Below are 26,500 nucleotides of genomic sequence, written 5' to 3'. Positions count from 1 at the left end.
CAATAGCAAAAGAAAAAGATAATGGCAGAAGATTAACTGTAGTGCTAGGGATTGTGCTAGTTACTGATAAACCACCAATTTGTTGGTTTCTAGGTAGACTGAGGAGGGTAGCGTAATGTGGAGAACTGGCTGGCAATCTGGCAAAATCTGGGTTTTAATCTTAATCTTGGTTCTCCCTTTATTTCTGGACAAGTCATTTATCTCCTCTCTTCTTCTGTTTCATTAGCTGCAAAACGCAGATGGTGATCCACCTAGGGTTTTTAGCAGCCAGGAGGTAGAAGCAAGGGGTGGTGACAGCCCATGCTAAATCTGGAATCCGTCTGCCTGGGCTCTGGGGTAGTTTGGAGGAGGAAAGGAGAGCTCCCTTGGGGGCCCAGCCCATTCATCACTGGTTCTAGAGAAAGCCTGATCCCCAGGAGCCAGGGGAGACCATACCAGTCCTCTGGCCCCTCCTCCAGACATTAAGGTTACTGTTGAGCAAAAGTGAGACTTATCTGAACCTAGTCTACAGTCAACTATAACATGGGCTTCACTTGGAATGAACTCAGCCTTAAGGTTGGGGCCCAGGGGAAAGGTTTTTAAAAATTATTATTATTAACGAAACTCATTTACAATTACGGTATACATAGAACAGTCATTTACATGCTATAAACTCTTTAGGAGATTATGGTGGTGACACACTATGTAAACTGACTTTGAAAAGTTACAGAGGTTGCAAGATGATTAAACACCTTTCACTCTCTTGCTATTGTTTGGATTTTAGGTGTTTCTTAGAATGGGCAAGTGACATAAAATCTAACCTACTTCTAGCTAAAAGTCTAACAGTTCTGATGGAAACTGTTAACCAATTCTGCAACCAAAAGACAAACGGCTTAAAACTGCCAGGTATCAGTATTATTGTAATATTCCCTTTAACAAAAACTTATAACTGAAATTTATAGGTAAGAATTTACAGTAAGCAGCAGGTACTTGGAAACTTGTCAGTTAAGGTTTCCCATTAGAGAACTTCTGCTGTAAGCTTTTTAACCCTCTAAAGTCAGAAAAAAGAACTCTCACAATTAGTTTCTAAGGAAATTATATAAAAGTCATAATAACTAAGAGAAAAGTTTTAGACTGTCATTTCCAATAGGACATGACCTCCTAAAGAAAAAAACATTTTTTTTTTTTTGGAGAAGGCTGTATATAAATAACAATCAAACTCTATATTCTTGATATATTTCTAAAGAAAAGTTAACTAAATCTCTTTAAAGTGATTTTATTTCCTGCTGCTCCCCCAACCTCCTCAAAATTGAGAATACAACAAATATTTGCATAGGTTTATTATTCACATTTAATCATGAATAATTCACTTTGTACAGACAGCTGGGTAAACAAGAGATTTGGAGTTTCCTTTTTCTAGAATATTTTTCCCTTGGCTGAAAGGAAACAGCATCAGTGTGGTTTTATATGGTTTTCAGTGCCATCCTGTCCTCCCTCCCTTGAGCAGGAGACATCCCCTCTTTTATGCATTTTTTTTTCCATTCCTTCCTTTCTGTCAGTTATTGGGCTACACCTCACAAACACATTTTTTTTTTAAATTATGGAATGAAAAACGAGCTCCACCACTCAGTACTTTCGTCTGCAAGACAACATCAAGTATATGTTCACGGACCTGCTTTTGTGTAGATACTCTCACAGTGTTGGGAAAAGATCCTTCTGAGCTCATCCTGCCTCATCATTAGATCCTTCACCTTCTATCACTCATTAACAATTTCACAATTATTTGACTATCTACCACAAAGCCGGCTCTCATTTCCCTCTTCTCCTCCCAGGCCTACGTGAGGAAGTGAAGCACGCATCACTGCACACAGGTTTATCCAGGGCATTTCAACCTCGGCAAGGGGGTATAATTTACCAAAGGTCAAGGATCCTTCCAGTTCTGTGAACGTCACCAACCAAACTGTGATAGTATAACTTGTGGTTTAGAAGAGAATTAGGCTTGCTGTATGTAATTCAGCTATGACCAAATTGGGGGTGTGGGGTGGAGGGAGGTCACAGTATACCCTTGAGAAATCCCTGCTCTTTGTCATGACCTGGCAAATTAAGAATTTTAGCCACCCAACAAATGCCATGCATCCATCCTAACTGCATTAGTTGAGCACAAAACATGGGCATAGGGATGTATGTATCCTCTCTTCAGCAACACGTATCATAAAATATGAACACCATAGAAGTATGGCCAAGAGCATTCCAGAGAAAATTAACCACGATTTGAGTTAATTAAAAATTATTGTTTTCTTCATTTAACAAAAGTGCTTACCATGTGCTAGACATTTTCTAAGCACTTTACACACATAAACTCTTTAATTCTTATAACAACCCTATGAAATAGGTACAATCCTTATCCCCATTTTACAGATCAGGAAAATGAAGCACAGAGAAATCAATCAAGTCATTTGCTTAATGTCACCACAGGAAGTGGTAGGGCCAGGACTTGAACCAGGCAGCCTAGCTCCAAAGTCTGTGCTTTCAATAACCATGCTGTACAATTAGTATAAATACCTGCTTATGGTAAAAAGTTTAGAAAAATAAGAAAAACATAAAGAAGAAAAAAAATTACCCATAGTCCCACCATCCATTTTTGTGTATTTTCTTTGTATATGTGTATTTGTGTGTGTGTACAAAAGCATTTAATTTAGTGGAATTTCTCATCTACCCCCCTCTCTCTTTCAATTAGCTATACCTTACGAACATTCTCCCATAGAAAGATATTACTTTGATTGCACAAACAATTGTCTTAGTCTACTTTGTAAATACCAGCCCAGCCAAGTTTGGAAGCACTTATTTATGATTGGTGGGGTGGAGTAGGGGGCTGCTGATTTAGTAGAGGCCTTATTTCCCTAAACTCAAAGAGCTTCCCTGAAAATGGGCGCAGAATGGTTTCTTTTAAGTGACCTGAAAAAAATGTGTCTAGAAACATAGCGTGACTTTTCCCTTCAAAGCATTTCATGTTATGTCCACTTCATATTGTTCAGTTTCCTTAGGGGCGGGGCAGGGGGAGTGAGTCTGGGTGCAAAGAAAAATGTAGGCTAGTCAACAGGAAACCTGAAGTCCCTGAAACAGCACAGTGGCCACTAATCACACCCTGGCAGGGCTGCTTTCTCTTTGACAGGTGTTGCAAAAATAATAATAAATGTTCGAAAGAACCATTTACCTGGTAAACAAAACTGTTATTAAAAACTGGTATTATACGCCAAGACACTGAAGAACAGTCTCTGAAGCCAAGACAGTAGTGGTCATTGCTATGACCGGTGACAGCTTTGGGCCAAGTCACATGCCATCCCGTCAACAGCCAGGGAGGTAAACAGCACAGCTATGTGCCTGCCGACCTAACCTCAAAACCTCCCGGGAACACAAGGAAATTGGCTTGAAAAGGCTGTTTCTCTTTTTTTCCTCCTTGTTAATTGAATTTCTAGCACTAATTAAAGCAGCAGAAACAGAAAACCATATACAGAAGGGGAAGTCAAAGAATGACCCCTGTTTCTGAAAAAAACGAGTCATCGAGTCATTAGAAACACAGCTGCATCCATCCTCACTCTTTCCTTGAGCTGTTTTACCCATTTGCAGGTGAGGCAGTGGAGAGCAGGGCCGAGGGCCAAGCTTTTCAGAGGGCCCTCTCTGGGAATTACTTTCATATGCACATAAATTTCCACAATAATTACCTTCTGGAGTTTGCATACAACGGAGTTACTCTTCCAAGCTTCCTGTCCACTGTTCTAACTTGAGTTGTTCTACCAGAAAATCAGGTGAGTATCTCGACTGCTAAGTCAAACTTGGCCTTTTCTGGAAACTGGAACTCACTAACTTGAGCCCCTAAATCCACCCCCCACCCGGCCCCGTCTTCCCTTTAAATTACCTTTTACCCATAGTCACTGGTCCTAGGTCCCCTTGGAGCTGTTGAGGCAGGAGCTGTCTGAAATTTAAGATGCAATACCAGGCAGCCAGATGGATCAAAAGAAATTTTTCTTTGACCCTAAAACTAAGGTCAAATCTGTTTTTCTTTCCGTTGCAAGTGTTTTGAAAACTTCTTTCTGTCTGAGTCTTCTAATCCCGGGGGAATGACAAGGCATCGGGACTAAACTAATCAGCTCTTCTAACCAACAACCTGCTAGGGATGGAGGGGCACCACTTCTCCCAGATCCCATAGAGCCTCCTTCAAGGGAGGGGTTGATCTGGGGAGAAGTGAGTGGTGAGGACCAGACTAACAGCCTGTCTCTGGAGAGGACCTGAGCAGACAATAACCACAACGCAGGACAACACAGAACTCACCTTTACGTAGGATTTACAGAGTGCCTCTAACGTATATCATTTCGTTGACGTTTCATATCTGTCTCGTGAGGTGGGTAACCACCACTGCCCACAGCCCAGAGAGGTTGTGTCGGCTGCCCCGATCACACCATTCACGTAGAACCTGGGTCTGAGGGTTGCAAGGCGTGCATGGTGGCCTTGCTCTCCCCTACCCTCCGTCTCCTTGGTCCACACCTTGTCCAGCTCAATATAGGGCCTTCACTGTAGTCGAAGGCTGTCTTTCTCTAAGGCACACTGATCAGTTAAATGACTCTGTTAAACGGTCAACGTCTGGTCTTGGTGACCCTCTACCCCATCCTGAAGGCTCCTCTCCTATGACCTCGGCCGCCTCCCATTCTCCCAGGACTCCCTGAGGCAATACCACAGCAGGCCTGCCCTCTTGGGTAACCACTTGGACCTTGAACCTAGACCTTTTCTCCCACAATTAAACCCACTTACTCTGCATCTCATCTCTCCAAGCCCTACAAAGGGGGCAATTTGTGCTAAGAGACTACACGCTGGTAATGGTATAACATTCTAACACCCCAAACCGCCCGGGGACCACTTGCTGGCTGTGTGTGTTTGGGCAAGTAACTCAGCACCCACCCACGAATGTCACCTGTAAAATGCAGATAACAGTTCTTTACAAGTGAGGATCGAGTGAAATCATTCGGAATGTCATGTAAGTCAACTGAATTCCTCCTCCTCCCCTCAACCCTTCTTTCTCTCCTAAAGCAAATCTCAGGGCACCGTCCTCTCTCACCCAGTTTACAGTAGCGGCCCTTTGACCAGTCTCTCTGCCTCCAGACATGACCCCACCACACACCCTCCAGCCTGGCTAAAAGAATCCTTCCCGAGAATGAGTATGAACAGATTTATCCTACCTAAAACCTCCAGCGGCTCCCCAGGGCCTCAGAGTCAAGTCCAGACTCCCCAGCGCAGCCCGTGTGCCCTGCGCGCTCAGCCCTTGCCCCCCCTCACCAGCAGCCTGGTGCTCAGTGCCCGGCGGGCATGTGCCACGCTCTCCTCTTCCTCCAGGGCGGTGAGCAGGCTGTTTGCCTACAACACTCTCTCCCAGTGGCCTTTCTCATTTCTATTCATTCTTTAGTTTAAACATCATTTCCTCTAGGAAATCTTCCTGAGTTGGGTCAGATGCCTTCCCCTGTGGCCCTGTCCTCTCCTTCTTCTCATCCTGGCACCTAGAACACACTGTAACTGCCTGGCTGCCCACCCCTTGCTTGCTCGTAACTCTCTGGGGCTGGGCAAGCAAGAGAGGGGTGAATATTCACCCTGGCACCTTTCCTGAAATACATAAGGTGGTCAATTATTTTAAGTATGTTACTCTTACTTGAAAATATTTGCATTTCAAAATGCCCACCCTTTTCTTTGCATCTCAAAATCCACTCAGCCTTCAATGCCTTATCCCAAATAAAAGAGTAACTTTGGAATATTAAGTCTAGCCAGTGAATATAGTATTTTTTAATCCAAATGAAAAAGGGGGGGCTCCTATGATAATACTATTACAAGATAAATTAGTGTTAATACTTCTATGGCGGGGCTTCCCTGGTGGCGCAGTGGTTAAGAATCTGCCTGCCAATGCAGGGGACACTGGTTCGAGCCCTGGTCTGGGAAGATCCCACATGCCACGGAGCGACTAAGCCCGTGCGCCACAACTACTGAGCCTGCACTCTAGAGCCTGTGAGCCACAACTACTGAGCCCATGAGCCTAGGGCCCGTGCTCTGCACACAGCAACAAAGACCCAACGCAGCCAAAATAATAATAATAATAATACTTCTATGGCATATTCTTACAAATATCTCAATCTATTCTTATAATACTCCTATGGATTGGACTCATGTTTTACAGGATATGTTAGTTATAACTCTACAATTGCAAGTGGCAAAACCCATCCTGAGTTAGTTTAAACAAACAAACAAACAAAAATTGGAGAGTTTGCTATACCCATGCAGGGGTGGAACCCAAGGCTTATAGTCAGAGGTTGCAAAGGGATTAGACTTAGAATCTGCAAAACCTTTAGAAACCCAAGGTTACTGGGGTCTTGTTTCTTCTTATTTCCACACATACAACCCATTCTTCTCTCTTTTCATAATGGCTCTTTCTGATACCCAGTCCATTGGCCAAAGATGGCTGCCCATGGTCCAAGGTCAACAGTCACAGGCCCAGCTACATAGGGAGGCTGAGAGGCTGCCCCTTGGATCCAGGCAGTGGTCCTCCCGGGAGAGGGTCTGATGGCCCAGCTGAGTCGGGGACGGGGGAGTGTGGACCACAATGACTGGGAGGGGTGGGAATCACACCACACAGAGGCCCATTCTCCTGACCCTGTGGCAGCGAGGAGAGGGGCTAGGAGGGGAGGAAAATGCCCACAGAAAGGGGTCCCCTACGAAGAGGTTAAGGGACTTGTCTGAGAGCAAATGAGGCCTAGACAGAGCCAAGATGAGAGAACAGGTGTCAGACACGGGCTTTGCCTAAAGGTCTACAATCATGTTTTAAAATCAAGAATCAGAAATATTGAGACTAGGCAGAATTATGACATATGGACCAAAATATGCATTCTACAGTGCACGTGTGACACTAAATGTACGTACTAAACACCCATTTACAGAAATGGCCTGTCAGCAGCATGGCAGGAGGGACATTCAAAGCTCTATGGAAACCTTTTGCCAGAGCTTAAAATTAAATTAAAACAACCTTATGTTAAATCCCAAACAAGAGGCTTCCCTGGTGGCACAGTGGTTAAGAATCCGCCTGCCAATGCAGGGGACACGGGTTCTAACCCTGGTCCAGGAAGATCCCACATGCCGCGGAGCAACTAAGCCCATGCACCACAACTACTGAGCCTGCGCTCTAGAGCCCATGAGCCAGAATTACTGAGCCCATGTGCCACAACTACTGAAGCCCATGTGCCTAGAGCCCGTGCTCCGCAACAAGAGAAGCCACCACAATGAGAAGCCCGCGCACTGCAATGAAGACTAGCCCCGGCTCACCACAACTAGAGAAAGCCCACACGCAGCAACGAAGACCCAATGCAGCCAAAAATAAATAATAAAATAAATAAATTTTTAAAAAAACAAACCCAAAGAGAATTCAAAACCAATTAAGTTTATAAAACAATCATGTTTAAAACTCAACAGTAATTTCAAAAACACATTTAGTTAATTCATTTAACTTCAATAGAAGTGGTTTTTAATATTGATCCTACTGGTTTTAAATTTGCTTTTAAGAATTCTGTAGACACTCAGAGGCAAAAGAGATTAAGCAAGTAGAGATGGGAACCTGCCCTGAATTTCCCCTTAGCTGTGCACCTTGCACCCGTCCACCTGGGAGTCCCCACTGTCCCTCTATGAAACCCTGGCTTTCTTCTGAGCAAGGGTGCAGCGCTCTTCGAAAAATCTGTGGTCTAGCCCAGATGGAAGAATGAGGCCCAGAGCAGTGGTTGTCAAACCTGAATATAGAAAAACACCTCGGGAGCTTTTCAGAAATACAGATTCTCAGACTCCACTCCCAGAGACCAGATCCAAGGAGTCTGCAATCCTCCCAGGTAGCCCAGCCACTTCTGACTGGGGGGCTGCTCCAACCCACTTTGGCAGGAGCTGTCATTCCTAGGCCACTAGCTGCAGAGCCAGAACTGAGACCCAGGTTTCCTGATATCCAGTTCAATGCTTTTCCCACCATACTCCACCAACTCTCCAACTCTTCAACTGTTAAAATACAAACTTCACTATTTTAAAAAAGACCAGAATCAGACAACAATGAATGGATGAACAAAATGTGGTATACACATACAATGGAATATTATTCAGCCTTAAAAAGGAAGGAAATTTTGACACACACTACAACAGGGATGAACCTTGAGGACACTATGCTAAGTGAACTAAGCCAGTCACAAAAGGACATTTACTGTATGATTTCACTTATATGAGGTACTTAGAGCAGTCAAAATCACAGAGTCAGAAAGTAAATGGTAATTTTCAGGGGCTTTGGGAGAGAGGAATGGGAGTCATAGTTTAATGGGTACAGTTTTAGCTGGAGAAGATGAAAAAGTTCTGGAGATGGATGCTGATGATGGTCGCACAACAATTGTGAATGTGCTTACTGCCACAGAACTGTACACTTAAAAATGGTCGAGAGTAAAATTTTATGTTATGTATATTTTACCACAATTTTAAAAAAAGGAATCAAAATTTTCTCTGTCCTCCAGCAGATTTCATTTACCATTTTGTGGATGGGAAGACACATGTGCAAATCAGCTGCCTTCTGGATGGGGGTTCTGGACGTTAAGGTCACCCAACTGCTTTAACTGTGTGCCTTCAGCCACCCCCAGAATGGTCCTCTCTCACAGTCACTCCCAAGGTGCTGCCTTTTGATGTTGCTGTGAAGTTCTGCGTCAGCACCTGCTCATGCCTCAGCCTAACTAACACCTGCTGAGGGGGTGACAGAGGACCTCGGGTCATGGAGGCTCGCCCCAGAGGAAACGAGGGAGGGAAAAGTGGACGCTGGAAAGTAACTCTGGAAACGGTGACAGTGGTCCTGAGCGCACACGAAGTGAAGGCCAGGGAAAGCATTAAGATGGGAAACACTAATGTGGTCTTTTGCAAAAACCTCTGTAGCGTCGCAGCTTCCTAGGAATATGGATGAATGTCGTGAAGCACGGGGTAGAGATCACTGGAAAATAGGCTTCCTGCCGCCTGGGCAGACTTTCGGACCTTCCTCTCGTGATGCCCAGCCTGACCTTGCGTGAAACCCTCTCCCAACAAGGTGTGCAGATTGAGTTGACCACTGAAAGCCTGCATCCATTTATGCCCAGAGACTAGCCCTTCACTGGAACTTCAGCCTAAGCTGAACAACCAATTGCAGAGAAGTTATAGGAAAGGGCAAAGCTGAAAATCCATGAGTCGTAAGTAAGTCCTTGGCGACAGCTGGGAACCCAAATTCCATTTAGTGGAGAAAAGGGGCCTGAATTGCCTTGAGCAAGAAGGGAGAGCAAGGAAGGAGGGGAAAAAGAAACAGGGGAGAGGTCAGGACTGACACTGGGGTGAGTTTTCTCTCCCTGCCCTGAGTTCACATGGTGGTCGTAAGTTCATGGTGTCGGGCAATTTCCCAAACATTTGGGGAAGTTACTCATGAAGAAGAAGCCACCTCCAGACAGCTCATTGGGAAATGTGGACAGTCAGTGCCTGGGTGGTTTTCACACTAATCTGAGATCTATTAAGGCTTGGAAAGCAAGCAGCAGAGAGGGTTTTTACAATGAGAGTCATCGGCATTTCGATAGAGAAGAAAGTTTCTCTTTGATCTGAAGGAAGTGGCAGGCCCCCGGGGGGACTAGGAAGGCGGGAGCTGGGGGGGCTCCTTTTGTGAGTGGAGTGGCAGAATCATTCCCTCTGAATCCCCTCCCTTGCAGGGTACCAGATTTTCAATTGCAGTTGGGAGGAATTAGACTCAATGATCTAAAAGAGCTAACTTTTCCCCCCAAATGTTGTGTGATGTGGCATCAGCACCTCAGCCAGATTCTGATGCTGCTCAGGGGGGAGTTAAACATGTGGATTTCACTTTATAACACTGACTTTTTCTTCCAAAGTTATACGGAAATTAAGTTGTTTTAAATCTACAAGGGTAGGGCTTCCCTGGTGGCACAGTGGTTAAGAATCCGCCTCCCAATGCAGGGGACATGGGTTCAAGCCCCGGTCCGGGAAGATCCCACATGCCATGGAGCAGCTAAGCCCGTGCGCCACAACTACTGAGCCTGCGCTCTAGAGCCCGCAAGCCACAACTACGGAGCCCACAAGCCACAACTACTGAAGCCCGCTCACCTAGAGCCTGTGCTCCGCAACAAGAGAAGCCACCACAATGAGAAGACTGTGCACTGCAAGAAGAGTCACTCTAGTCACTCGCCGCAACTAGAGAAAGCCTGTGCACACCAACGAAGACCCAGCAGAACCAAAAATTAATTAATTAATTAATTTTAAACAAATAATTAATTAATTTTAAAAAATTTAAAAAATAAATCTACAAAGGTAGTGAAAGAAACCCTATTGGAAATCTTTCGTAAATCTAAATATGTTTCTGAAAGGTGATTAAACACTTCTGAAATATTTTGCACGTTCCTCTGAATTTTGACTCATCTCCTTTGCCGCTGCAACATTCAGGATGTTGTAAATGTTGTAGTTTGATCATCTGTCACTACCTATCTTGATTTCCCAGAATGTTACATCAACCAGATTGGTGTCCCTTAGTCAATGATCCAATAAGTCTATAGCTTCCTTGAGACTTTACAATATATCAATACTTTACCAAATTTTTCTTTTACCAAAAAAAAAAAAAAAACCTCAAAAAAAAAGATTTCCAAACACACTGGAAGACCAGTCGGCCCTAGATCACAGCTCAGGCTGAAGTTCCAATGATGGGCTAGTCTCTGGGCACAAGTGGATGCTGGTTTCAGTGGTCAACTCAATCCACACACCTCATTGGGAGAGGGTTTGGTGCAAGGCCAGGCTGAGCATCATGAGAGGAAGGTCTGAAAGTCTGCCCAGGTGGCAGCAGCAAGCCCTAAGGAGGGATGCAGTTAACGAATTCCACAAGGACCCAGAGCATAGAGAGGCCTGGAATATGGAGGGACGGCGTCATGGAGGGCGCCCCCTTCCAGCTAGCTCTTGAGGGGAGGTAGAGGTCTGGATACTCAGAGTCAGGCAGGAAAAACCTTTCCTACAGAGGTATGAGGATAGAGGTACATTTGGGGACAGAAAATGGACCGATATGGCAGGGTTTCTAGAAAGGTTAGATCCTGGAAACGTTTCAGAAGAAATTAAGAATTAAAGGTTTGTAAACACTTATGAGAGAACAGTAATTGTTAGGAATCACTAAGCATGGATTCACTAAGAACTAGTCATTTCCTGTTTTTTATAAGATTATTAGACTGGTAAACTAGAGGGTGTTGTCAAAGGGATTCTTGCCATTGGCTGGAAGTTTCTATGGTCCTGTGCAGGAAAGGAACAGAAGGCCCTGAGTTCTAATGTGTATCTTATTTCAGCAGGCACCTGACATAGTTGGGCTCAATGAGATGCTAGTCAAGAGCGTGGTTTGTATGAAAAAACATTCATTCCCAAAGGCAGCTGGTGATGGATTGATGGTCGGATGGAGGACAGACTCTGGTACTGACAGGGGCTCCATGTTTGGCCCTTTTTTCCACCTCCATCAATGTTTGCCAACAGCATAAGGAAACACACAGGCTGCATCTATCAGAATTTCAGATAATATAATACCGGAAGGGGAAAATAAAAGTATTCGTTGATATATCAAAAAAAGGTCTCTGGGGACTAGAATGATGTCAAAAACAAGCACCAGAAATACAATAGATATTAAGGGTAAAATGCTGCCTCCATCGTCAAAAAATCAACTTCTTAAGCAGCAGATGGAGAAATATGTCTCAGCAACAGTTGATGCAAGAAGAGACACAGGGCTTTTGGTTCACTGCTAGTGACCTACGAGTGCAACGCACTTGGAAGAAAAGACTGCATTTAAGAAGCATCTAGTCTCTATGTATTCTCTGATTCCACAAATCCTTATTTAGCCCCCCAATATATGTCACTACTGGGCTGGGCAGTGAACACAGGAGGACAAGACAGGTGGAGTCCCTGTCCTCATGCAGGCTGTAGTTTACTAGGGGAAAGAAGTAAACACCAAAAAAAAAAAAAAAATCACTGAAACTTGTGACAGGGGCCTAGCAGCACACAAATGAAGGTTGGAAAGAATGTGGTGAGGGATGCACTTACTTTTCCTGGGTGGTCAGGGCAGGCCTCTCTAGGGAAGTAGCACTGAGGCCGAGGCCATATGAAGGGGAAGAGGAGACAGAGAGATGGAACATTCCAGGCAGGACAGGGAGTGCACTGGCCCTGACCACGGAAGGAGCTCGGTGTGTTCCCAGAATTGAAAGACCAGTGAGCCTTGTCCATACTCACGGGCACCGAGTCCATTCTCGCTTTCCTCCGTGGGGATGCATGCCGACACGCTGTATCATGTTTCCCAGCCTCCTTCCCAGTTGACTATGGCCACAGGAGCGAGTTCTCACCAGTGAGATGCTAACAGGTGGTCTGTGTCAGGAGCTGGGCCCTTAAGAGGTGGACACACCCCCTCCTCACTCTCTGTTCTTTCTTCCTCCTGGTTGCATCTGGGACTTGGCAGCCACCCAGCTTGGACCAGAACACCCCATGGAATAGCGGAGCCCCAGCTCAAGGGGCCTGGGTTCCTGAATGACTGCAGAGAGCAGGGCCACTTGCTAACCTGCATCAATCACCTCAGGCAGGTACTTGAGAGAGAAAAAACATTCTATATTCTTTAAGCCACTGAACTACTCTTGTATCTCTCACCTAACCTGACTATTACAGAAACAAAGGAGATACTAGCTCCACCAACCAGTGCACATTTAGAACATTGTGTTTAGTTCAAAGGGTCACTTTTTTTTTTTTTTTTTAAGAGACACTGACCATTTGAAGCATGCCCAGGGGAAGGTAAGGACAACGACATTTAGGAATCCAAAAACCAAGTCAAGGAAAGTCTGTTAAGGACACCACAGTTGTTAAGTCTGGAAAAGAGATTTCTCAGGGGTGGCATGACAGCTGTCTTCAAACACTGAGAAAGAGGAATGAAGCTGAATTGGAGTAGCTCCTATAGGAGTGATGGGTGGTTGGGATTTACCACGAGGCAAATTCTGATTCAACACAGGGGAGAAGTTTCTAACGATTAGGAATGATTTGAAAAAGGCCAGATTGTTTTCAGGATCAGAGGCTTCTCCCCGCCACTGTGTCCAAGCAGAGACTGGCTGCCCACTTGTGAGGAGACATTTACAGGGGTGATTCTGGCATCATTGCAGAGATTCTAGTGAATTCTAGGATTTTAGGTAGAAGAGGTGGTAGATAATACAAGCTGAAGCCAGGTCATAATGGGAATTGAATGTCGGTTTGGACTGAATCCTGGAAGCAAAGGGAATCGCGAAGGTTTCTGAGTGGATTAGCAACATGATAAAAGCAAGGAACACGGCTTTGGCCAACACAGGAGGAAGAAATCCTGATTTTCATTGCCCTTATTGGTCATTTGATGCATGCACTCCCTGAACCAGTAGCCATTTAAGGAAATCCAAGAGTAAAGAATACAGATTTTCATTGCTTTATTCTTGAGATAATCCAAAAAATATTTGGGGACTAGCATTTTTTTTAAAAAAACTTATCTTCTGAGATGAATGATCCATTTAGTCCAAGGAACTCAAACTACACCCTTGTCTCATTCAGGCTTGTCTCATATCTGAACTGCTCTGTCAGGGGCAAGACCATCAAACCTCCTCTCTCAGATAAGGAGAAGGACTCACAAAGAGGGCCAGTGAGTTGTTCAAGGTCACGGTGAGTCACGTGCACAGTGGCAGGGCAGGCTCCTTGACTGAGGTCTCCCACGCTGCCCCGAGCCCACGCTAAGGGTGCCCTCAACTAGGAATGTCTCCCACATACAGGAAAAACCAACCTAAACCAACAGTCTTTCCAGAGTTGGAAATTACCTGAGACATTTCAAGTTCAACCAATTTCATTTTGCAGGTGAGGAAACTGAGGTTTAGTGAGGTCACCTGGGCAAAGGCATAGCTATGACTTGAACCCAGTTCCCGGGATCACCTGGACTACATCTTACCATCCTGCCTACCGGTAAATGGCCCAGGAACACCCCACACACAATTACCTGGAATCAACTGGGTCATCACCATTAGCTCCACTGTCTGGAAATATAAAGGTTCATATTGGCTTTGGCCACCAAAGAGAGGAAACATTCTGCAATGCTTGAAAACTCACAGCTGAGGGGGTGCTGGGGCGCACTGTTTGAGCCTTGTACTACAAAGTCAAAAGGGAAAACATGTGTTTCACATTTGTCTTGGGATGGGAAAGAAAAACTTTTCCTTTCACTTAATCTCCATTTAAACAAACAGAGAGACTGCCCTTTTTGTAAACTCACCCAACGTCAAATATCGTTCACTAGCCTGGCATCGGCTTACTAAGCCACTAGAGAGCCACTTTCCTCACGTAATCCCCTCAGTTAGAAGGCACTTCAGCTTGAAGAGGGGCAAGTAAAATAATACACATTTCCTCTGATGAACTGAACAAGAGTCAGCTGAGGGAGTCAGGTTTTCAAATCTGTAACATCTGGTTTCAGCCAGAGACCCGAGGCAATCCGGCTTTAGTCATGACTCAGGATTTGGGGAGTGAAAGCAAGCGCAGTCAAGTGATGTAAGAAAATTCCCCCCATTCCCCCATCCCCCTGGCATCCTGCTCCCCGGGGAATTCACTCTGAGTGCCTTGGGGGGAGGAGTTGCCAGGTCACTGGGTGCTTTGCTGCCTGCTCTCCCATCCCCACTGCAGTGGCCGGGTCTGCAATTGACAAAGGAAGTACTCAATTACAATTACTTTCCTGTTGGCCTGCAAGCTCAGATAATTGCTTTGCAATGTGTGTGTGTGAGAACCTCATAAAGTAAACCAAGAAACAGAAGGGCCGGGTCTGGCCTAAAGGGAAGTGTCAAGCGGGGTGGGGGGGGGGGAGGCAGGTGATGCAAGCCTGCCTTTGAAGTCATTTTGTTTGTGAAAAGTCTGCTGTGCTCTCTCTTAAGGAAACTCCACTGGAATGAGCTTTCTGTGCATGTGGGGTTTAGGGCTATTGTTTTTGGCTCTGAGGTTCACCTCAAGCCCGGCTAGGACATGTATAAATCCCATAACAACAGTCTGACATGAAATTGCTCACCCTCTCATTGCATCAGGGGACTTTTACTCAGGCGGATTTTTGAATGCCTCATTGTTTAACAGGACAGGAAGTTTACTCTTGATGCAAATGAGGAATCTTTCTGGTTTTTTTCTCCGTAGCTCCTTGGAAGATTTTCACAGAGGCCTGCCTTGTCATCCGTCTAGCTCCTTCTATGCAAGCAGCTGCACCCAAGATCCTTCTCAGAGTAGGGTTTTCTTAGGACCAGAGTCTTAGGCTTTTCCCTGGAGGTGACACTGGGTGATGGGCTAAGGGCCACCCAGGGACAGGGAAGGGTTGGATCTTCTGAAAGGGGATGGATTTTCCTCTTTTCAGTTTCATTTGTTTGTTTCTTATACACACAGAGAGGGAAGCCCCATCACCAGACCTTATCATGCTTTTTCTCTTAAGTGACCAGCTCACATTGGGAACATGGGGCTGGGACTCTGGCATCAACAAGATGCCATTGTCATTGAGAACCATGACCTACCCTCCACTGGAGCAAATCCCTGAGAAAGATAGAAACTTCTAGAAAAGGCCTTTCGGGGTCCCCCGTTTCATGACATAATCTGTAGGCAAACTCTTGAAAAGGCATAAGAAGAACGCTCTCAACCTTTTGCTGATGCCCCCAGCCAAGAGACTGGCCAAGAGAGGCCCTCAAAGAAAGAAAGGGTTCACAGATAACTACTTTGAGTCAAAGGAAACCAGATCAAGATGATGATGGGGTAAATGACAGGGATGCCGACCCAAAGCCCTAGTTTATTTGGTTCTGTATCTCCAGAATCTTTTTTCCCTATACATCCAAAAAGAAATCAGTAATGGGAGGGAGGGAGGGAGGAAGGAAGGGAGAAAAAGAAAAAAGTCAAGCACTGTGCATAAGCCCTAGAGATTAGCCTAAGGTTACAATACCATTGCAATTGTCTTCTGCACAGGGCTGAATCAACGCGTCCCCAAGAGTCACAATGATACCTGATAACATATATGCTAGATTTTGTTTGTTTAAAATTACAGTGTTGACCAGGATTTGTACGTGTGTGTGTCTATATATAAGTACCTCTGTGTGTGTGTGCGTGTTTTCATTGTACCAAGTCAAGTGCAATTAAGCAAGAAGGAGCAACCTCACTGCTGGCCAAGTTCTGTCCCACGCCTGTTTTACATTGGCATCACTTGCAGATCTTTAGCCACAACACACAGGTGCCTAAATGTCTCCCCACAGAGATCCTGATTTAATCAGGTGGGGCTGGGATCTGGGGGCAGATTTTTTTTACGCTCCCCAGGTCATTATAATGTGCTTCCAGGGTCACCATCCACTGACCTAGGCCAGCCCCCACGCAGCCTCCCTGCACTGGCCCCCAGTCAGCCACACTCCTTGCACAACTTCCCTCTTACTTAGGCACTGGCACTTCTCTCTGTGGTCCTCACCCTGGCTTTACCACAAGCTTCCGCATCTGGAATCTGGTACCCCCTGTGACCATCATGATGGCAAAAAAAGTTCTCCGCAAAATGCCCTCGAGCATAATTTAACATCCTAAATTACTCCTTCACACTCACTAAAAATGACTGTGTTTGTAGCACATCTGGTCATTCTTACATGATGAGGTGGGAAACACCAAGCTGTGTTCAGTGGTACTTGACTGCCTGGCTGCACCCTTCCTTGGCTAGTCTGCATCCCAGTTCCCTCAGGAGCCAGTGCAAAGCCATCCTGTGCAAGGCACATATAACCACCTGTAGTGAACCTCCCAGGCCCAGGGCCTGGCACAGAGCCTACAGAGGCTCAGCAAACTTCTGATGAAACTGAGACTATTAAAGTCTGCAAATTCCGGGTGCTTCCCCAACCTAATTTGGCCCTGGAAATTCAAATGACTCGATTAAGAAAAAGATGTCCTGGTAATTACAAAGCCCCCACTCTGAGAACACAGAGAATGACAGAACTAGCCAAGGAAATGCAGCGGTGATCAGCAGATATGCATATATTTTACTCTCCCTGCCCCTCCCCCTTCCAAGCTCTGCCCAGGAAAGGAACAGCCTCTTGTGTCTTCACAAGGCCTTCCTCCCCGTGAGTGTGTCTGTGTATCTCCAAATCTCTCTCTTCGTAAGGATGTCAGTCACTGGATTTCGGGCCCACCCTACTCTAATACGGCCTCATCTTGACTTGATTACATCTATAAAGACACTATTTCCAAACAAGGTCACATTCACAGGTGCCAGGGGTTAGGACTTTAACATACCTTTGGGGGGAGGGGGGACACACTCCTACAACATCCAGTGTGCTGGTCTCTGACCAGGCTACACCTCGAATTTGGGGTCCAGCTCATGAGCCATAGTTCAAGATGTCCACTGAAAAAATTGCTCATATCAGTGTGATATGAGTATCGGTTACAGGAACTACATTCAGCTTAGATCCAGGAGGCATTAAGAGGAGTATATGTTCAGAAAACCATAATTTGAAAAGATACATGCACCCCAATGTTCATTGCAGCATTATTTACAATAGCCAGGACACGGAAGACACCTAAACAGAGGAATCTGTTTCCATCAACAGAGGAATGGATAAAGAAGATGTGGTACATATATACACAACGGAATATTACTCAGCCATAAAAAAGAATGATATAATGCCATTTGCAGCAACATGGATGGACCTAGAGATTGTCATACTGAGTGAAGTAAGACAGAGAAAGACAAATATCATATGATATCGCTTGTATGTGGAATTTTAAAACAGGGTACAAGTGAACTTAACTACAAAACAGAAATAGAGTTACAGATGTAGAAAACAAATTTATGGTTACCAGGGGGTAAGGGGGGGGATAAATTGGAAGATTGGCATTGACATATACACACTACTATATATAAAATAGGTAACTAATAAGAACCTGCAGTATAGCACATGGAACTCTACTCAATACTCTGTAATGGCCTGTATGGGGAAAGAATCTAAAAAAGAGTGGATATATGCATATGTATAACTGATTCACCTTGCTGTACACCCGAAACTAACACAACATTGTAAATCAACTCTACCCCAATTAAAAAAAAAAAAGTGTATATTTGCCTTCAAAGGGAAGCACTTTTTAAAGAGTTTTTTGGATGTGGACCATTTTTAAAGTCTTTATTGAATTTGTTACAATATTGCTTCTGTTTTATATTTTTTGGCCACAAGGCATGTGGGATCTTAGCTCCCCAACCATAGATCGAACCCGCAACCCCTGCACTGGAATGCGAAGTCTTAACCACTGGACCACCAGGGAAGTCCCAAAGGGAAGCACATTTTGGCTCAATACAATTTGACTCAAAGATCCAAATGATCTTTGGACGAAGGCCATCTACCAAGGGCTGTCTACCTGCAGCAGCAATGAGTTACCTCATTCTTCACGCATCTGATAAATATGTACCAAGGCCCAGTATGTGCCAGGCAGCAGGCACCTGGCCAGACGATGGAGCAGTGACAGGCTCCAGAGAGAGATACAGGCCTTGCCCTCAGGAGGCTTCCCGTCTAGTGGCCCGGAAAGGCTGCAGGCAGGCTGGGTGGGCACACACTTAGGATGTTATGAAGGAGGTTCTCTGTGGAGAGGGTGTGGACCACTGTGTCTCCTCAGAGCCAAGGCACTCTAGTCTTTATGATTCCCAAGAGGCTAAATGTAGAGGAAATTGGAGGTGTGGGGCGGGAGCGTGAGGGCGGAATGATTTAAGAAAAAAATTTTAAGGGTTTAAATGAGCACAGAGGGGCTTTCCCGTTGGGACACACGCAGAGACGCAAGCTCCCTCACACGGTCACACGCTCTATGCAGAAGGGGACTTTTATCTCACAAGCCCGAGGCTCCGCTGTCCCGCTTCCCATCTCAGCCCGACCCCACCCACCCTAAGGAGCAGACACTCATAGGCCAGACCCACCGGGGCTGCTCGGCTGGAGCCACCTCAGTGGGGAAACCGAATCCCTTTCCCCAATCTCAGCGGACAAAGCAGCCCGGGCCTTAGGTGCTTCCCCTCCTGCCGGGACACCCAGCCAGGGAAAGCAAAGCGAGAAGCTCTAAATCAAGTGTTTTTAGCAGAACCAGGTCCCGGCGGTGGAAGGGAGAGGCCGGCGCTCTCAGCGGCTGCTTCTCCTTAACGAGCCTAAACAAGCTGGGCCCGCAGAGTCCGCAGGCGGCCAAGGTAAACCTCCGTCTGTGATGCCCAGGGCGGACAAGTTCAGCCCTCCAGGAAGAGAAACCCCAGCTTTGCTTGCTGCCCTTTTACCCCTTAAGAAGATAAATACATTAAAAAAAAGATCTGTCCTCGGTGCTGGGAAACTCCTGGTACTCAACACCAAAGAGGTCTCGCAAAACAAAAAAACCATCTGGTCGCCATCACATCGTTCCCGCCCCCCACCTCCATCCTGGCCCAGCTTTCCGACGCATGCGCACACGTTCTCACGTGTGTGCGCAGACGCACTCAGGAGCACACATCCTCATACGTGTATGCGTTTTCACCCTTCCACGCACATCCCCACACATATCTTCACACGTACGCACACATGCCCGCCCACGTTTGTGCACACATCCACCCTAACACGAGGACACGCATGTGCACCCTCGTATAGAAACTTGTGTGCACGCACATCTTCACACAAGGCGCATGTCCTCACACTTGCACGCAATATATTTTCACACATGCATGCATCCACAAACATCCTCTGTGCACATACATTCATACACAAACACAGACCCTCAATCCTCACGCATGTACGCCCACTTGTATGTGCACGCACACCCTCACACATAAGTGCGCCTTCACACACAAACACACATGTGGGTACACATTTTCATACCGCAACATGTCCTCACATGCAGCACACAAAGGTTCACACGCACATGCGCATCCCTGGACACAAACACACATGCATCCTTACATAAACACATGCCCTCACACCTGGAGGCACACTCACCCTCACGCTCCCCTTTTTTTTGCTGCTGCTTCCCTGCGAGTTGACTCTCCTCCTTGACTTGCTTACTGGGCCAGGTTTCACTTTGAAGCTCATGGCCTGGGACCCAGTTGGTAGACAGACGGCTGGTAGCAAAGGCCCAGGGCCTGGGCCATGCACAGACCATGAAGACATTTGTCTGTCATGGAAAGAGCTAGGGCTTTGGAGTTGGGCCAGTAGCGTCCTCTCAGTAGCTGAGTGACCTTGGGCAAGTTACATAGCCTCTCTGACTCTTAGCTTCTCATCCAGAAAAGGGGGCTAATATCACCTACTTCGTGGGGTTGGGAAGGTCAGTATGATGTGGGTGAAGAGGCCATGCAGAGTAGGTGTACAGGAGAGAGCTCATTCCATCTGGCTGCCCTGAGTCACCAGAACTCCCCAGGCCACCATTTCCCAGACCTCATGCAGGATGGGACCAATTAAATCGTAGTACTAAAAGCAGTTCATGCTGTTGCTGGTAAAAGGGGCATTTTATGAGGTATCTGGCTGTCCCGGCCCTCCCTTTGTGAAGTCTGCCCAGTTGGAGAAAAGCAGAGGAAAGAGAAGCTGCAGAAAAGGAGATCCAAAGGATCAGAACCTGAAAGAACTCCACGGCTGCTGCCTGAAACATCTGGAAATACGCTAATGGGCATGAGGAGCAGCGCACGGCGCCGAGCCATCTCTTGGCACGTGTACTGAGAGCCGCCAGGGGGCCGGAGCAGACACTGTGGGACTTTTCCTCCGAGTTACTGCAGCTTCTTTCGGAAGCCGGCCTGGTGTGGTGGCCGAAACATGGAAACATGGTCTGAATTCTCTTCCCACCAATCACCACCACCACCTGGCCGTGGTTTCTTAGTGTCTAAGGTGAGCAGTTCAGTGACAATGACCAAGCCCATATTTCTAGGGAAAAATTATAATGTTGTGGGTGCCAGGCACCATGCTGAGTTCTACACACACATCATCTCAATCCTTAAGGTGGCTCTGGAGGTGGCTATTAGCATGCCCATTTTACAGATAGGACAACTGCTCAGAGAGGGTGACAGCCTTGCCTAAGATCACAGAGCTGGCAAGGGGACAGGGTGAGGATTTGAACCCAGAGCCATCGGTCACCTAAACCCTGTGCTCTCCTGCCAAAGAGGAACAAGTGTTCATCTAGCTGGCTCTCCCCCGCCCTTGGGAGCCAGAACCCCCTGGAACTGAACTGCCGGAAATGGATGACCTCAGCCAGCCTCCTCGTTTCACAGACGACGGGGAAAGTGAAAAAGGCCAGGGACTGGCTCAAGGTCTCCTGTGTCGCATCCTCCTTCCCGGACTTCACTCTCCCAGGCAGCCCCCGGACGGAGCTGGGGAAAAACTTTCAGAGACTTCCCTGGGGAAGACAGCTGGAAGGCAGGGCGAGCCAGGGCTGTAATAATGCGGTGATGAGGTGGTGACGATATGCCTGTGTTTCCCCCTTTTGAGAAATGCTCTGGCGTCAGATAAGTCCTGGGGGGAGGTAAGAGGAATTTGGCAGGGATCTGGTTATAAGCCATCTGGAGGCCGACGTGAGTACCAGAAAAGCCTCTGCCCAGTCAGCGTGGGCTCATCCTTGAGTGCACTCACAGCCCTCCTCTCCCCGGAGGCTCCGTCGGCAGGCGAGAGTCAGAGAGAGGTGGCTCTACCCATAATGCCACGGCGGGGCAGGAACATTCCCCCCACCTGTCTTGCAGCCTTTGTCCTGGAGGACCAAGCAAGGACCCATTAGACACTTGCCTGGTGGCCTGGAAGCATGTCTCACGTCATTGCCTCAAAAGGCGGACGTCCTAGCACAAGTCACCACTGTTAAGCAATTCCTCTGTGCTGGGACTGTGCTCAGCATCTTACCCACATTCTTGCTTCATCCTCACGACCGCGCTGTGGCGTCGGAACCAATACTGCCCCCATTTCCACTCCAGGACACTGAGACCCAGAGAGGTTTGATAAGGTTCCACAGGTGATAAGGATGGAGCCAGAACTCAAATCCAGGTAGCGGAGGTCCCGGCCCAGGCTCCCATCCACGACACCGAGCTGCACCTGTCACCATCTCCTGGCACCTCGAGGGACACCTGAGCATCACTCAAGCAGAAACGACCTAAATCCCGGCCATCGCCCGTCCGCCCCGCCCCCGCCGTACTTTCCCCTCTGAATTGGGGGCCTCGTCAGAGGCAGACCCCAGGAGATTCCACCCGTCCCCTCGTGTTGGCCTTGCTCACCCACGGATGAGTCAGCTGGAATTTTTGGACATCCCGAGCTCACAGCCCTGGTACCAGGAGCAGTCAGGAGGCAGGAATGCGCGGAATGCGGCTCCTTGGGCTCCGGCCTGTCCCCACCCTGCCCCGCCCCCACCCCCCAGGCTGAATCCACAGAGAGGCTTGGGAGGTGAATGACAAAGTGTTTGTCGAGGCTTTGGGACGACAGGTGCACGCGAAGATGAGGACAAAAACCGATTCTTTTCGCGGGGCTGCCGCCACAGTTTCGCGCCCCTCCCACGCAGTCCGCGTTCCAACCCGGATGCTCAGCGCCCCGGGCTCCAGCGAAGGGCAAGAAACCACTGATTAGGAAGCGAAAAGTAAAAAATGTCCCGGGTTCTCAAGAAGACGGAATGTTCAACCTCTTTGCCCAACTCTGACTCGGCTCTGCAACTCCGCCACCCTGAAACACGACTTGGATTTTGTCGCTTACCTGCTCACATGCCTTTATGCAGGCGAAACGGGCTTTCCAGCACCTTCTCTGCGCGGGGCTCTGTCGGGCACTGCGTCTAGATGGTGGATAAGGCAGCAACAGACTTTCCTTCTCGAGCTTTCCTTCTAGAGGAGAGTTCGGATAATAAACGAGTGAGCGTGTAATTACAGAATGGGATCAGGTGAGGAAGGAAGCAAACCAGGTGCAGGATGGAAATGGGCGGGGGTTACTTTAAAATGAAATACAACCTTCAGAGCTGCATGCTGCCTAAATTTGTCACCTTCCTCTGAGGCCTTAGCTCATGTCAGTCACCCAGAGCCCTTCTCACCCTCCTGCTACTTTGCCCACTGGATACCGGGTCACCTCCTCTCTCTGCCCGGCTGGTGAGCCCTTCAGGGGCAGGAAGCGTGGTTATCTCACACACCAGAGACTCCTGGGGATCCCCTCTAACACACGTGCCCTGGAACCTTTGCTTTTGATGCCAGGCACTGGGGAGACACATAAAAAATACTTCTTTAGGGAATGGGCATCCCCAGACTCCAGCTGACTGTGGAAGGTCGGGAGGACCAGGGGCTCTGAGCAAAGAAACCATATTTAGGAAACGCTCCATGCCGGGAGCCAGCCTGGAGCCTCGTTGGACTCAGAAAGTCCACATCACACACACGCCGGTTAGGAAAGAGGAAGGGTTGAGGGTAAAAACTGTTTGATCAGCCTCTCATCCGGAAGTTCGGGCCCACAGATGCTGCCTTGATTACCTATCGAAATGAACAAATGCCAGAAGTCACCCAAGGCCTTGCTGACGCAGGGCACTGCAGAGAGAGAAACCGCTTGGCTGATTATCTTGGCTTTATCCGCCACATCTGTTTTAGCTCAGCCTCTCTGCTTCTCATCTTTAAAGAGATGGCTGCAAAGTTAGAGACTCTCAGAGTTGGAAAGGGCCTGAAAGACCTCACATCTCACCTCCTTATTTCGAAGATAAGAGCCGTGTCACTTGAGAGACTGTGACTCACGCATAGCCACTCGTCTTGGAGGTGGGGCGGGCAGCTGGGACCATAGTTCTCACCTCCCAGGCCAGAGCTTTTCCCAGTTCTCCAAGCTGCCTCTCGGATCCCGCCAAGTCATTCCCACGCTTGCCTCAGTTAGGTCTCATTAGTAAGAGAAGCCGGCCATGGCCCTTTCTCATTCCCCTCCCACCTCCTGGCGAAAAAGGAAGGAGATTCCCTTCCACAACCGAGCAAGGATAGTTTTGCTTGTCATCTGATGCCCGGGACTACCCATGCCAGGCTCCCCTCCAGGGATGCAGCTCCCTGCCCTCACATGGTATCATGGTATCATAAAAGAATTCACCCTCCCGCCAACCTTGAGAACAAGAGGCCATTTCTCAGCTGGGAATCAATCCACCTTGAGGGCCAAGGCATCAGAGGGACCCCGCTCGGCCCTTACCAGCCACGTGCTCCTTGACTGAGGCCTCCCCTTGGAGGGCAGGTGCTCCCAAAAGCATCCCAACCCCGTTTCCTGAGTCCTCTATCCCATGCCCAGTCCTTTTATTTATTTATTTATTTTGGCCACGCCGTGTGGCTTGTGGAATCTCAGTTCTCTGACCAGGGGTCGAACCTGGGCCCTCGACAGTGAAAGCGCAGAGTCCTAACCACTGGACCAGCAGGGAAATCCCCCCCCCTTTTTTTTAACAGATGTAGAAATCCAGGCTCAGAGAGGTTAAGTTACCTGCCCATGGTCACCCAGCTAGTGAGGGGCAGAGTCAGAATTTGAACTCAAGTCTGACTCCAAAGCCCATCTCTTTCCACAGTGCCTCTCCGTGGGCCCCAAAGGAGCTGGAGGCATCTCAAGACACCATTGCACTCATGCTCAGAAATAGTCCCCACTGGTCCTCCTGAGTGCCTGGACCCCCCCCATTGGGGTCATTTCCTGGTGACCCCAACCGTTCTAACAGGAAAGGCCAGAGATGGGCAGGAAGAGGGTATACAAAGGTTTGATCATGGCAGGACCAACCTGAGGCCCAGGGGCGAGGGCTTGGGAGGGCTGGGGGTTGACAGGAGGAAAGGGAAATGGCCCGGGAGAGAAAGGGCTGACTGGTGGGGCCCAGAAGCTGGCAGGACAGGGCATGAGGGGGGAGCCTCCCCCCAAACCCCACAGAGCCAGCTCCAGGGCACGGACTGGTTCTGGGGTGGAAGGGCCCAGCGTGACTGGGAGGCATTAGTCAGCAGTGGAGGTTTATGAAAGGAGGGATTGTCCGGAGTCTCCTTACTCACCAGGCCAGTTGGGCTGTCCCCAGAGACCGGGAGCAGGGCCGGTATCAGAAGGGGACCGGGAACTCTGAGCTGCTCACTGCCCAGGTTGAATGGCCCTGGGCGTCAGGGGCCTGCCTGGCCTCACAGCCTGTGAGTCACAGCCGTTGGCTGGCAGGCTGAGTGTCTTCATTGTCCTCTCAGCCGTGGGACAGTGGGGCCAGAGCCCTGGCAGGAGGCCCGACTCTCTCCTCTTAGGATAGAGGACACCCAGGGCTGATTCACGGGTCTCCTGTGCCACGTTACCAGCCCGCTGCCCCATCCGAGGCCCCAGCAGTCACCTACCATTCCTTTGTCGGTCATTCACATGGTCATTCTTTCTGTTGCTGTCTTGGGTCAATCTTTATTTTTTCCAATTGCAAAAGTAATCTATTGAATATTATTCAGCCTTAAAAAGGAATAAAATTCTGACCGAGGCTACAACATGGGTGACCCTTGAGGGCACTATGCTGAGTGAATAAGCCAGCCACAAAAGGACAAATCCTGTATGAGTCCACTTATGTGAGGTTCCCAGATAGTCAAAATCATCAGGACAGAAAGTAGAGTAGAGAGGTTGCCAGGGGCTCGGGGAGGAGGCACGGGGAGTTTGTACTTAAAGGTGCAGAGTTTAAGTTAGGGGAGGTGGAAACTGTTCTGGAGAGGGATGTGGTGATGGTTGCAAAACAATACAGATGTACTGATACCGCTGAACTGTACTCTTAAAAATGATTAAAACAGGGACTTCCCTGGCGGTCCAGTGGTTAAGATTCCGTGCTTCCACGGCAGGGGGCTCAGGTTCGATCCCTGGTCGAAGAACTAAGATCCCGCATGCCATGCAGCATGGCAAAAAAAAAAAAAAAAGATTAAAACAGTATAGTTTATATTTTGTATATTTTATCACAAAAACCAAAAAAAAAATCTGTTATTCAAACAATACATAAAAGTAAAAGGTAATTGGTAAATGTCCTCACCCCACTCTCTGGAATATTTCAAACCTACTTATGTTCCTGTACAATCATGTATGTGTGTGTAACAAAAGTCAGCCTGTGATGGGAAGGGAACACAGTCCCCGGGTGCCAGCCAGGCTCCTGGTCTCTCTCTCTCTTTGAAGGACATGCGCATCTCACTCACTAACCCCAGGTGCCAGCTCAGGGTCAGGTGGGAAGGTCATGGCAAAGGTCATGGCATTGACAATCACGACCATCCAGTGAGAGCTTAGCCATGTCCAGCGTGGTGCTTAAGCCCTAACACGCACGAGCTCACTTCACCCTTCCACCAATGTGGTGAGGCGGGGGATAGTTCATGCGTACCTCCAAGCCCATTTCATAAAGGAAGACTCAGAGGCTTTGAGAGTTGAGGGACGTGCCCAGATCACATCGCTAGAAGGAGGCAGAGCGGGAGGTACTTCCCCGTTGAACCGTTAGATTGTACTGCGGACAGATTGGCCACGAGCAGAACGATCGT

General features: G+C 47.8%; 1 long non-coding RNA gene across 1 annotated transcript in view; it reads right to left on the bottom strand.

The window, feature by feature from the left end:
* LOC102977815 (uncharacterized) overlaps nucleotides 1–25,131 on the bottom strand; it is a 46,198-nt gene extending 21,067 nt beyond the window's left edge. The window contains exons 1-2 of the long non-coding RNA XR_449300.3: nucleotides 25,022–25,131; nucleotides 22,752–22,876 (exon numbers count right to left, since the gene is read on the bottom strand). This is a non-coding gene — a long non-coding RNA (uncharacterized lncRNA). The remainder of the gene's footprint in view (nucleotides 1–22,751; nucleotides 22,877–25,021) is intronic.
* Nucleotides 25,132–26,500: the final 1,369 nt, after the last annotated feature.

This window comes from Physeter macrocephalus, chromosome 19 (genome assembly GCF_002837175.3).
Source record: "Physeter macrocephalus isolate SW-GA chromosome 19, ASM283717v5, whole genome shotgun sequence".
Lineage (NCBI taxonomy): Eukaryota > Metazoa > Chordata > Mammalia > Artiodactyla > Physeteridae > Physeter > Physeter macrocephalus.
This window is presented reverse-complemented; position numbering and strand designations above follow the sequence as displayed.